The 13,690-nt window shown below is 46.6% G+C and overlaps 1 long non-coding RNA gene across 1 annotated transcript; it reads right to left on the bottom strand.

The window, feature by feature from the left end:
* Positions 1-373: 373 nt before the first annotated feature.
* Positions 374-8,560, bottom strand: LOC114901056. Its single transcript, XR_003794999.1, has 2 exons — positions 8,481-8,560; positions 374-898 (listed from the first exon to the last, which is right to left on the bottom strand). It is a non-coding gene; the product is annotated as an uncharacterized LOC114901056 (long non-coding RNA).
* Positions 8,561-13,690: the final 5,130 nt, after the last annotated feature.

The following is a 13,690-nucleotide window of genomic DNA, read 5'->3' as shown; positions in this document are numbered from 1 at the left end:
GCCCGCTGCGATGCAAAAATAAAGTCCAAAAAACAAAATCTGAATCCCAGCAAGCAGAATATTCTATTTCTGCAGTAAATAGATTGTATGGAAACTTTTTTATTTACAGCTTTCAAAGGTTGTCACTCTGCCTTCAATGGCGTCGTAAGCTGTTAATTCTATGTGCCCTAAAGCACCGTAAAATAGTGGCCGTTCTATTATTGTAATATGAACTGAAGAACAGGAACTGTGCTCTTTATTTAACTAATCACTTCTGATATTTCCCAAGCTTACAGGAACCCAAAACACTTATAAGGATGTCTGTTCTTTGATTTTTGTTAATGAAATGCACTCATGTTATTTTTTATAATGTAAGCATATGCTTCCACATGTATGATCGTTATGAGTTTACTTAGCAAGAAACCAAATATGTGAGGAAAACAGACTTTTTCAAGTGGTGCCTTAATTGTCTTTGCTGCATGTTCTACAGACCGTTACCGAATGTTTGCGGGTCCGGCGCGGAGCAACTTCACACCCAACGAGAGGGTAACGTGTCTTCGTTGTTTACAAAAATGACAGCCCCTAATGGGCCATATCAGCTTTAACACAAACTACTAAATCCCTTTCGTTAAATGTTGCTGTTTTCTGTTTCAGCATCTCAGCGGCCCTGGGAAGTAGGTGCAAACTCCAAGGACCCCTGAGCGCACATTGAGACGATTACAGATGCTGGTTATTAGATAAGCCTCGGAAGGATGTTTTCCTTGGGCTGCTCACAAGCATTTGGAAAGAGTCGCGCTCCAGGTTTGAGGGCCGATGTTTCTTCCTCTTAAACTATGAGCAGCTGTAGCACATGACCTACTTCTGTAGGGCCCTGTAATGATTTCCTTCCTTCGGAGGCTTCAGGAGTCCTCCTTCTGCCCTGTGAAAAAAGGGACAAATATTTTAATCCAAGCAAAATGCTGAAGCAGGTCTTGTTGGTTTCAGGGAAGAAACTCAATCCAGTTCCAGCACTGAGTGGAGGCCTCAAATTGGAACCATCTGGGCTGCAGAAGGGCTCTCCGAGACCTTTGGGGAAGGCGGGGACAGCCTTGCCTAGGGCTGCGGCCCATACACCTGCAGAGACCATCGGCGTCAGGGCAGGAGGCTGGACTCTGCCTGGAATCCGGCCTTTCACGCAGCACAGCGGCCATGCCACCAGCTCAGAATAGCAAGGAAGGCAGGGTGGCAGCTTGTCCAGTAAACGGTCCTCATAATAATGGGAATGCCTCATTTTTCTTTTGGAACATATTTGACACAAATCTGACACACATTTCCTAACTTTCTTTCTGGAGGTCAAGGGAGAGAGACTTCAGGAAACTGCAGGTTGGGACACACGGTATTCTTGGAGTTCTCCTTAAAGCTGGGGGAATAAAAGGTGTTGGAAAAGCCATGTACGTCTTTAATATTCTCTGCATTCTTTCTATATTTGTTTTTTTGTTTGTTGACAGTGTTGATTGGCTACTTTGACGGTCCAATGAAGGTCTTTTCAAGTGTGCTGTAATATCTAAACCAGAAGACTTAGGCCAGCTCCTGGGAGGTTTTTTTTTTTTCTTATTTTATTTATTGATTGATTTTTAAAAATTTTTATTGGAATACAGTTCATTTACAATGTTGTGTTAGTTGCAGGCGTACAGCAAAGTGAGTCAGTTATACATACACATATATCCACTTGTTTTTAGATTCTGGGAGGTTATTTTAAATAAACTATTTTTGAAATTTTTGTATTGCACACTCTCCGTGGGTGTTTCCTGTGTCCACCCATTTTTAAACAAAAAGGACGAGGATCTTTGCTTAGTCAAAGACCAGAAATATTATCACTTACTTTGAAACCCAGCTCATAATATATTTTCCAGAAAGAAAATGGGACACAAAGATCGAAATGGGACACAAGTTGTTCATTTAATACATATATTTTCCAAATATTGGTTGATGAGGAATATGCCATTTTTAATCTGGGTTTTAAATTATTTACTATGCTTAGAAGCATAGTGACTACGATGTGGCCATTACACGATCCTAAATAATATGACCAAACAGGACACCCTGGGGGTGGGAGCCCCCGAATCCACCACAGCACAGAGGTCAGAAGTCAGAGGGCGTTACAGTGAGAGCGGGTCAGTCATTGGAAAAGGTGGCGATTCAGGGAAAATATAGGAGAGGTGGTTGAAATTTTGAGTTTAGTTAAATTTGTGGAAGTGTACATTTATCTGGCTTTTTCTAAGTAACCTTTCCAAAGGAACCAATGGATCACACTTTTTTGCATGTAATTGTAATTAAATGTTTTTGTTTATTGTAGTTAAATGTATTGACTGATGGAAATTATACAGTCAAGATGTAGACAATATACTTGAGGAAAACATTTTATATATTTAAAAAAATAAGAAATGTCGGCAAGAATCCTTTTTTGTTTAATCCCTAAAGGGAAATGAAACGTTTCAAAATAATAATTGGCTAGCAAGGCTCACAGGACATCTTTCATTTTGACAAAGTTCTGAGACTATAAAGGATATGCACAGCGCAAGTTTCCCGGACACGTCGTGAGGGAGTTTGGCTGTGCAGGGTTCACGTCCTGGCATTCGCCCAGGCAGCCCTGACCCAAGGTTCCTGGGAGGGCTGCAGGAGTGTGTGTTGGGCTTACTGCTTTTAACCCTGTTCCAAATTTATATGCATGAACATTGAGATTTTTAACCAAATCTTTATTCCGTTTCCTCCCAAGCATGCTTCATACTCCTGCCTATGCGCCCAGCTGCACCTAGAGACAGACCTGCTGCCCTGATCCTGCAGCCTGCACTGCTGTCCGCCCCGGCCACGGAGCCAAGCTCAGTGGAGCTGAGCATACTTACTATGAGGCTTCCTGCGGAAAGCCAGTCGTCTGAGACTGGGAAAGGCCCTGTGGAAAGAGATGGGGAGCCCGGCATGAGGGCAGCTGGCCCTTTCAAGCGATTACATTGATCCTTTGATATGAGCTTGGGTTTCTCTGGGAAACACTGCCACCGTCTCATTCCTGTAGCTCTGCGAGGACGCCCATGCCCGGCACCGGGGCCAAGCAGGCCAGCCACGCGGACGAGTTGTGAGTTTCTGAAAAGTATCAATGCCTAGACTCAGGAAATTGAGAAATTCTGCAGGTGTCTTTATTATTATTTTTAAATACAGGGTGTGATACCGTCAACTTACCCCTAAATTAAAGCAACGATTATAACAATCATGTGGCAACGAAGTCAGTGTTTTGATGGTTTTTATTTGAAAAGCACATTCTCTACAAATAGGAACTAATATAAACACATCTTATATATGTAGATGTATGTATAGCAAAACGTATATCTGTACACACACACACGTATCTCGAGAAAAAGCCCACCCTGTTCTCAGGAAAGGTGAACAGTTGGGAGTGGGCGATTTCAGATTGATTTCCAAACTGGGAAAGTGCTTCTGATTTAAAAAGAAAGAAAATTGTTTTGGCCAAAATGCTCAGAAGGTGGTGAGGACTGACCCCTCCCCAGCCCTTGGCTGCCAGATCTTAACCGCCTGAAAACTTACAGAAATGCTTGATTAAAACTAGAATAAAAATCGCCAGTCGCCCTCAGCAAACCACAGCATAAGGGTGGGGAAAAGCTGTGCCAGGTTGCAGTAGAGTTACTTGGCGTCTCCTGAAAGCACTGCTCCCTTCCTGTTTAATAATTAATTCAACTTTAAAGCCCCAAGGATCTGGACTCAGCACCAGCTTCACAAAGCAGTACAGAAACAAAATGCTTCCAGAACTGGAAGTGGGGGGGACAGAGGAAGAAAGAATCTAACATTTCAAGAAATCACCGCATGGGGCCGGTGAGCAGGGGTGGGCGGTGGGTGTCTGTGGGTGGAAAGAAGCAGGGTGGAGAAATTCAAAATAAAATAAATACACACAAAAGCAAGGTTATTCACGGCCACTGGCACCAGTGCTGGGAGGGCACAGTGAGCCAGAAGTCATCCACTCGGGACGCAGGCTGGGTGCCCGTGGCCTAGTGGGGACCCAGGGACCGATGGGCTCCATCTCTGGAGAAGGGGAGACCCAGTCTCTCTTCATTAGTCACAGCGCCACGCTGGAAAGGGCATCAAAGGTAGGCCTGTGCCCCCTCGGCCTCTACCCGGCCCCCAGCCCCACGATTCTCTACCAGGGGATGGTCAGGGAGGAAACACACACATACACACACACACACACACACACACACACACACACACACAGCTGAAGGGAGAGAGGAAGGACCTAGTGAGTATAGCTGCTCGGTGCATTAAGAACAACACGGAAGCCCAAGCAAGTTACTAGGCTTAAATATTCAGTTGCAGAAATTAACCCCCAACACAGCGGCAAACTGCAGAACACATCCAGCCGCGCACCCGAACCTTGCGCTGTGCTGTGCGATTTTTATAAATCGTTTGCTTTCTCTGAGCGGGTGAATCCAGCACAGAGAGAAATACACCAGGGATGCTTCAAAGAGGCAGAAGCCACTAACAACTCACCAAATCTCTTATCACACCCAGGAATGAGGAAGTATGTGTCCAGAAAGATTGCACCTCAGCCTCAGGATCCAGTGTCCAGTGTCACACGGACTGCGCCTTTGCACATGGGACATCTCCAGCCTCCCAAAGCACTGCAGAGAGGGGGGATGCAGAGTAATTAAATGAAGTGAAGGCCCGGATGGCCGAGGAAGAGAGGAAAGCTATTTAAGCACCAAATTGTGTTTACTTTTCACTTATTATTATACAGAAGTCAAGGTACAGAACACTCACACGTATCCGCTGAGACCCTAGGAGGATATTTTGAAAAAGACATTCACGTAATTAAATGGTTGAGTTGAACAAATACTGGCCTGAATATTTTTGCTAATCCTTGAAAAGGGGGTAATACTCTACAATTATCAAAACGCTGTGGATTCTCTTGGTATTTTACTTTCTACACAAATTAGTTATAAGATGTTTAAAGACACCTCCTTCACATCTCTTCCCTCCCACGTCAGACTGATGGCGCTGCCTTGAAAACACGTCGAGTGCCTTTTAAAAATAAGCCTGTCTTCCTCCAAACTCTGCCAAGTCAAGTTTGAAACCAGCTTCCCGTTACTAAACAATTTCAAAAGTAGAAGGTCAACGTGTTCTCTATTTTTGAGTCAGTGAACGTCTAGCTGCCGGTTTTTTATTTTTTTAATTCCAAGTTCAGAGTTAAGCTAATGTCCCTGTTCTTCTGAAGCTCATAGTGCTTTGGGTCCATGAGGGACCTGACCCCACGCCAGTTACCTATTCTTTCCGTGCCTCAGTTTCCCAACCTGTGAAATGGAGACAGTCTTCGTTCTCAGCTCACCAGGCTGTGATGAGATTTGCGGCATGACGCACCTGGGGCGCTCAGCACAGCTCCCCTCAAATTCAAGAGCCGTGGAGCACAGCCCTTCCCCAGGTGCCCGTGACCCCTCCCTCAGCTACCCTCTCGGGGGTGATTATTGAACCCACTTGGTGTGTACTGAGTCCCTGGGTGCCCCTGTCGATTTACAAAATAGGTGTGTTATAAAGGCTTGTAAACTGAATTTCTGTAAAGCTCATCTATTTCCAGGACCAAGGGAGCTTCCTATTTAAAGGAGCCTCCACGGTGAATCCCTTCCTAGGCAGCAAATTCCTCCGTGGTGAGAGCAATTACTTATCAGCTTATCTTTCTTTTCTTTTTAAAAATAAATCCGGGTATTTGCATGAGGCACTAACCACGAGACAAGCCAGCCTCTGGACTGGTCCAGCCACTCACTGTGCAAACCCAAGCAAGTTACAGGCCCAGCTTCCACGGCAGCTGAAGGAGGGGCTCACGGCCCTTCCGGGGGCACTAAGAATCTGCCGTGTAGACGGAGCCAAAGGGCCCAGCGGGGAAGCTTGTGTCTGGGGAGGTGGAGGCCTTAACAGCACCCATAGTCCACGCTGTAACAGAGCCATGAATTCAATTAAATGGACCCGAGGGCTTACAGGGCCCGTCGGGCTCCACAACACTCTGATTCCACGTGAATCCTGGATTCGCCAGCATCTGAGTCTGCGCCCCAGGGTCCGTCACTACTCACTAAACGTCACCTGTGCCCTGTCACTCCCGTCAGCCTGGCCTTTCAGTGCAATTCACGGCAACTGGTGGGGTTAGGTAATTTGGAAGGTACCACCTGTGGATGTGAGTGTGCCCTAAAAGGGGAGGAAGGTGACTCTGTGATTAAAAGAATGGGCATCCAGCTTGACTCTGGGTAACCCACGCACTCCCTGGGGCAGGTGTATCCTATTCAAAACTCCCCACACAAGGTTAAAACGGTCTGTTGGAAATTCGTGGATCAAAGACAGGACTATGAAGAAAACACCGCAACCTCCCTACACCCAAGCCCCCTTTCTGGGATCCTTCCTCCCCATGGTTTGCAAGCCGGAGCACCTTTCACAGAGGTGGTGTGTGGGCCCCGGAGCCCCACGGGGCAGGACTCCTCACCTCAGTGTCCTCATCTGAAAAGTGGGGATGACAGCCTCCGACGGCTGCTGTGGTGATTACACGATTGGCGCGTGTAATCCCCGTGGTAAACTACCCAGCACTCACCAAGCTCTCAGCTGGTGTGGGCCATTGTGATTTCAGGAGCAGCTGCGTTTAACCGAAGACACTGTGATCAGAATTACACAACTAATGTTGCCAAGCTGAGATATTTTAGCCCCTGTATTGGTTTGCTACAGCTGCCATGACAAATGACCACAGACTAGGGTGGATTAAACCACAGAAACGTATGTCCTCGCAGATCTGGAGGCTGGGAGTCCAAGGCCAGGTGTGGGCAGAGCTGTTTGTCCTGTCTTCTCCCTGTGTCTTCACAGGGTCTTCTCCCTGTGCCTGTCTGCGCCCTAACCTCTCCTTATAAGCACACCAGCCCTATTGGACCAGGGTCCACCTAGTGACCTCATCTTAACTTAATTACCGCCCGAAAGACCCCATCTCCAGACACAGTCACAGTCTGCAGCTCTGGGGGTCAGAAATTGAACGTATGAATTTGGGAGCAGGGCAGGCAGGGGGACACACTCCACCCATAGCAGCCTCCATACCAATAAAAACATTGCCTGCATTAAATTTTCACAAATCACAGCAGTTCAGATCTGTACACACGGGTACACAAGTGAAAGACTGGGAGACACACTCCATCCAGACTCCTGATGGACCATCCCTAGGATGAAGCGTGTGGGTTTTCTGACCGCTTCTCTGAAAAGAACAGACCCCCGAGAATGTAGGCGGTTACAATCAAACAATGGTGAGGATGACGCCCGTGGAACCAGCGAGGATGATACACTTGTTGACTCAACTCAGTGAAGCTTTGATAACATAAACCAACAGGAATCTTCTTGAACCAGGGTCCTTCCCGCCAGGAAGGAAGCTGAGGAGGTGCCTTGGTCTCCTGCTGGCTTGACTCCTCCCATCCCATCACCTGTATGTCTTCCGTAGAGTCCCTCACTTTGCTTTCTCGTTTTCAGTGACCGATGGACCCTGGGTCTCCCGCTGTGTTCACCTCACAACTAACATCTTGTCTATAACTGCCCCTGGCACCACAGCTGTGTCCCTCCTGCCTCAGTGCAAGAGAGGATCGGGTTCATTATTTAACTAATTTCCATTTTGAAATTTCTTCCCTTGGTAAGTTTAGATTCTATTCATGTTCCTTTTGAATTTTTTCTCTTCCGGGCTCTTTTAGACCTTGGGGATTTGCTAAACATTCCAGTCCAAGGAAGGTATCTGAGCAACACAGAATTCCATTAGCTATTGGCCACCACATTGCTTGAGCAGGAAGCTTTCAAAGAAAATTAAAGTGAGGGGGGAAAAAAAGATCTGGTATTGGTTATTAACTCCACCTCAGGGTGACTTCTCTTCAGGGACAATTAAATAGCAGCTCTGGGCTGTTAAGTTTACTGGTTTACTAGTAGGTGGCACGTCTTCTTCAAGGAGAGTCGAGATTCAGATTGGCTTTGATTTCACGTGATGAAGCCAAGGCTGCCTCTGCAGACCCAGATTTTATTTGAAATTGTAGGTGTGACCACACGTGTGTGCTCTGACCTTTCTTCTTTAAGAAACAAGTTTTGCATTACCAGGTAAATGCCCTTTCGGTGGAATTTTCATGGAACACTGGTGACATCCTGTGGTCACTTGGGTTTAAGGCAGCCAGTCTTTCTCAGCAACTGTCTTGGGGAATAAAGAAGAAAATGCCCCACATAAATCCTAGTGTGTTCTGCAAAACCAAAAAGAAAAAGAAAGAACTACACGCTGAACTCATAATCATTTTTACAACACAGACATCTCCTTTTTTGAGCAACGCAATTTTTTGGTGAATGCGGACAAGAGCAAGTTCTGGTAAGCAGTATTTTGGGTAAGAATAGATATCACACGGACACAAAATACAGCTTCATCCAAACAGAGGATGAGTGCCATGATGTCAGGTGTCGCCCCGCCACCGTACCTGGTTCCCACCATCTGCTACTTAAGTTCTCTCCGTGCCTTGGCTCCAAATCCAGAACTTGCAGGAGACAGCCTTCTGCAAAAGAGCACACAGCGTGGCTTAAAGGGAAAACAGTGGGTATTTTGGCATTTTTACACCAGTGACAATAAATTGAAGCCATTTAGTTGTAAATGTGATATTACACTTGACGGTTTCCCCTGGCAAAGCACTGAGAGGCCCATATTGAAGAGAGGCAAAGAAGTGGGTCTGGGGGAGCAGAGCCAGTCGCCAGAGTAGCCGACCAAAGGGGCTCGTAAAAACATTTGTCGGTTGTTTAGAATCACAACTCAGCTCAACACTCACGGTGCCAGGAGCAGCCTGCTCGGTGGAAGCCGTGCAGAGCAGGCAATGGAGTTTATGTTGTTCTGTTTATTAAAAACGGATGGGAGCACATGACAGAAAAATCAAACTTCTGGTCACGGCTCATTAATCCCTGTTGTATCTGTCAGGGGTGTGTGTGCGGCTCCAACAAGCCTCTGGAAGGGGTTCACAGCTGAGCTTTGATTTTCTCTCTCATTTGGAATGGAAAAAGGGGTGCCAATCACCTTGAAGGGGAGAGAACAAGAGGCTATTTTTAACCCACCTACTTTGGTGGACATTAAGTATAAGTGAGTGGGTTTAAGATGAAAAGGATTACGGTGGAGAGTGTTATTGACAGTATTTCTCACAGAGGGGCAGAAAGGTAAAAATGAATGTGGCCTAAAGTCTACTATTATGGCTCTTTTATGAAACTCATAGCTCTTGGAGATAGATCCTCGGATGAACTCTGCAGACTCCTGACATCTGCATATAGGGGAAAGGACCGGTGGCATTCCAGTCTTCCTGTCGAAAACAATGACCATGTTTAAGAAAATGTATGTTCAAAGCCTTGCCTCTGTGCCCAATGCAGCCTTACTGGTGAGAAGGACCACGGGACCAGGAGAAACACTGTTTTTCCTGCTGGTTTGGGGCTTGGGGTCTGAAATCACACTTCTGACTCTCCCAGATTCCTTGTGTGTACGAGGCATAAAGACAATAATTTAGCTCCTGCCCCACAGCATGTCAGAAGGGTTAAATGAGATAATGCGTGTCAATCACTTAAGCACAGCACCTGGCCCATAGGAAGCCCTCAGTAAAAGTTATTCTCAAAGTTGTTGCTAGTAAACTGTAATTCGAAAAGACACTTATGTTCATAACAGCACTATTCACAATAGCTAACACATGGAAGCAACCTAAATGTCCATCGACAGATGAATGGACAAAGAAGATGTGGTACATACATACACAATGGAATACCACTCAGCCATAAAAAGAAATGAAATAACGTCATTTGCAGCAACATGCATGGACCTAGAGATTATCATACTAGGTGAAGTAAGTCAGACAGAGAAAGACAAATACCATGTGATATCACTTACATGTGGAATCTAAAATACGACAAAAATGATCTTATTCACAAAACTGAAATAGACTCACAGACATAGAAAATAAATTTATGGTTACCAAAGGGGAACCAAAGGGGAAGGGGGGGATATATGTACATAAATAGATAACCAGCAAGGACCTGCTGCACAGCACAGGGAACTCTACTCAATGTCTTATCATAACCTACAGTGGAAAAGAACCTGAGGAAGAATAAATATGTATGCATGTGTATAACAGAATCACTTTGCTGTACACCTGAAACTAACACAACATTGGAAATCAACTAGATTTCAATTTAAAAAATTGTTACTAGTGACGTCATCGTCATCTTTACGGACAGCACTTTTCACTCCAGGCTGTGCTCTCTCCACGCTGCATTCTCCGGCGACAGGTCATGGGCATGTGAGGGGAAGTAAGGGAGAAAAGATGGAGAGAGGTCCAGATAGGTCAACTTATTCCACTGGTTGGGGCAATTCTTCAACTAATCATTTTGAGCTCCATTCTGGGCTGGGTGCTGTGAATGATACAGAGAAGTTTTAAGTGTAGTGCCTGTGTTCAATAAGCTTAAACCTACTTCATGTTCCTGGACACAGGAAGTTTTCTGTGAAGGCAGCCTTAGGTCAACAGCTTTAAAGCAAAGTAGGTGAACCCTGGAGCGAGGCCGGTGCTGAGCAGAGTGAGGACTCAGGAGGGAGCAGGGGTCACACCTTGCACCTGCTGCGTGTAGGGTTCACCCCCTGGAGACTAGGATTAGCAGGAATCATGCCTCCGAGGGTCTCCGGGGGGGCCAGCGCCTCCTTGTGCATATCTGGTTCTTTTAAAATTTGGTGTGTGGACTTCCCTGGTGGCGCCGTGGTTAAGAATCCATCTGCCGGTGCAGGGGACACGGGTTCGAGCCCTGGTCCGGGAAGATGCCACATGCCGCGGAGCAACTAAGCTTGTGCGCCACAAGTACTGAAGCCCACAAGCCTAGAGCCCGTGGGCCACAACTACAGAGTCCGTGTGCCACAACTACTGAAGCCTGCGAGCCTAGAGCCCGTGCTCTGCCACAAGAGAAGCCACCGCCATGAGAAGCCCGCGCACCGCAATGAAGAGTAGCCTCTGCTCCCCACAACTAGAGAAAGCCTGCATGGGGCAATGAAGACCCAACGCAGCCAAAAATAAATAAATAAAATAAATAAATTACTAAAAACAATAGTTAGGGTGGGTTTTTTTTGTCTGCACTACGCGACTTGCGGGATCCTATTTTCCTGACCAGGGATCAAACCCGGCCCCTGCAGTGAGAGCCTGGAGCCCTAACCACTGGACCGCCAGGGAATTCCCTGGTTTTTGTTTAGAAGCAAACACAGTGGGTCCCTTTCTTTGCCTAATGTTCTCTGCCTGGGGAGAACTGAAACCAAATCATGCGAGCAGAATAGTTTGAGGGACTCTATCGGCCTCCACTACTGTGGTCCTTTCTTCATCCACCACCTAAACTCCCAGTAAATCCTCTAAGAATAGTTGCTGACCACCCACAAGGGTGAGGATAAGCTGTGATGGTAGATCTGCAGGAGATACCTTGATGGCACAGCTGCTCCGTCAGGAAACCTGCATTTCAGGCAGAAGGGAGCCTCGTGTGCACAAAAGCATAAGATGTAAGACAGTAAATGTCGGTAACCCAGCAGAACAGGGCAGAGCTCAGGGCAGGGAGGAAGCCCTTCTCTTGAAAGCCATCAGGAAAGCTTTCTGAATTACGAGATTTTGTTTTAACTGGGCCTTCAAAGGCCATTAGGGTCTGGACAAGTGTTATTGATAGAGGGCCCTCCAAATAGAGAGACCAGGGCCCTGGGGCCAAGACATCATGGTGTTTATACAGGAAGGAACCCGAGGAAACCTACACAGCATCCCCTGGAAATCTCTGCTTGCTAAGGACAAACAAAAATATTCCAAGGAATGCTTTACATGGGAAACTTTATCCTGCTAATCTTGTTGGAAGCAGTCCATTCCATCAAAAGAGGTGAAATCAAGATTTGGGAGTCTAATTAGCCCTGTGGTTTTTATTTATGTTAGAACTCAAACCTGTTTACAGCTCCCAAACCCTGCTCGGCCTGAGCACAGGAATCTAAGGACCGCGGGCTGCAGTGTCACAAAGGAGCATCCCGCTCTGAGCCGTATTTTCAGTGTTTATTAGCATTTCTTATTTGCCCACAGCCCGATTTCTTTTAGGCTTGACATCATTTGCATGATTGAGTTAATCCAAGTGTGAAATGCAGTAGGAACCCGATTCAATGGGTGGCCGGAAAGGCGGCATTATTAGGACATAAAAGAGATGGGGCAGGCACTGCCCCGGCAACTCCAGGTGCAAACGGGCTACATGAGGACACCCTGATCCGGGGCTGAGAACGTTCCTGCACCACCCCCCCGAAGAGTAAGCTGCGTGCGCCCCGCATCCGAGTGCGGTTTTCAAGGTGCTTCCACACTAAATGTTTCGGGCAAGGCGCTGGATTTGAGCTGGGCAAACACTCTCCATGCAGCATCAAAATCTCTAGCACTCCTTGTAAAAGGGATATTTTCAGCACTTTATTTTATAACCTTTTATTTTAAAATATTATTTTAATTAATTTATTTATTTTTGGCTGCGTTGGGTCTTCGTTGTTGCACGTGGGATTTCTCTAGTTGCGGCGAGTGGGGACTACTCTTCTTTGCGGTGTGCGGGCTTCTCATTGCGGTGGCTTCTCTTGTTGCGGAGCACGGGCTCTAGGTGCGCGGGCTTCAGTAGTTGCGGCACGCGGGCTCAGTAGTTGTGGCTCGCGGGCTCTAGATTGCAGGCTCAGTAGTTGCAGCGCACGGGCTTAGTTGCTCCGCGACATGTGGGATCTTCCCGGACCAGAGATCGAACCCGTGTCCCCTGCACTGGCAGGCGGGTTCTTAACCACTGCGCCACCAGGAAGTCCCTAAAATGTTTTTAAACCTACAGAAAGGGCATCCAGAGAACCCTCACCTACCCTTCACCTGCTTGCCCCTAAAGCTGCTGACTCACAGTACTGTGGCACCAAACTGAGAAAGTAAAACCAGTCCAGTCCTGTTGACTAAATACAGCTGTCTCCGGTTCTTTCACTAAGGTCACTTTATTCATTTTGAAAGGGATATGTCTCCCCTACTCATTTTGCGAGTTATTTTTCATCAACAGAGAAAGTCATTCTTGACTCCATTTTGCAGCCTGATGGCCCTGCTTGACCTCCGAGGTGCAAAGCCCACTCCCCACAAAGCCGAGCAGAGCCTCCGAGTCCCACGTGTACCCTGCGTCCTTCCCCGGATCTCTCAGGAGGACAGGTTTTCTGCTCAGCCACGCCTGGAGCACCGAGAGGGCCAGAAAGCCAGCTCCAAGCAGCAGCGGCTAAGCCACCCCTGGTGATCAATCAGTTCTGTGGCGTGCCCGGTGCCCTGAGACCTTCAGACCCCCAGGAAGGACCTGGAGGAGGGGCACTCAGTGGGGATCGTACAAAGCAGAGACCTTTTTCTTTTTCATTGCAAACTCCTGTGATCGTAATAAATAACCCCTGGTGTGCTCTTAGTCGTTTCTGCAAATAATTTCACTGCTTTGTGATTTTTAAGTAAAAATTATTTTATATCACTGTTTTGAAAACCGTATCTTATGGTTCATATTTTACAATCTTTAATTATTACCTATAAAACATCACATCTTCATCTTACCAAGATATAGATGACATAGGATATTTCATTCACTTTAAATTAACAATTTTAGAATTGATTGGTGAATTAATTTT

The sequence above is a fragment of the Monodon monoceros genome, unplaced genomic scaffold (genome assembly GCF_005190385.1).
Source record: "Monodon monoceros isolate NGI ecotype Baffin Bay Population unplaced genomic scaffold, NGI_Narwhal_1 Super_Scaffold_19, whole genome shotgun sequence".
Lineage (NCBI taxonomy): Eukaryota > Metazoa > Chordata > Mammalia > Artiodactyla > Monodontidae > Monodon > Monodon monoceros.
This window is presented reverse-complemented; position numbering and strand designations above follow the sequence as displayed.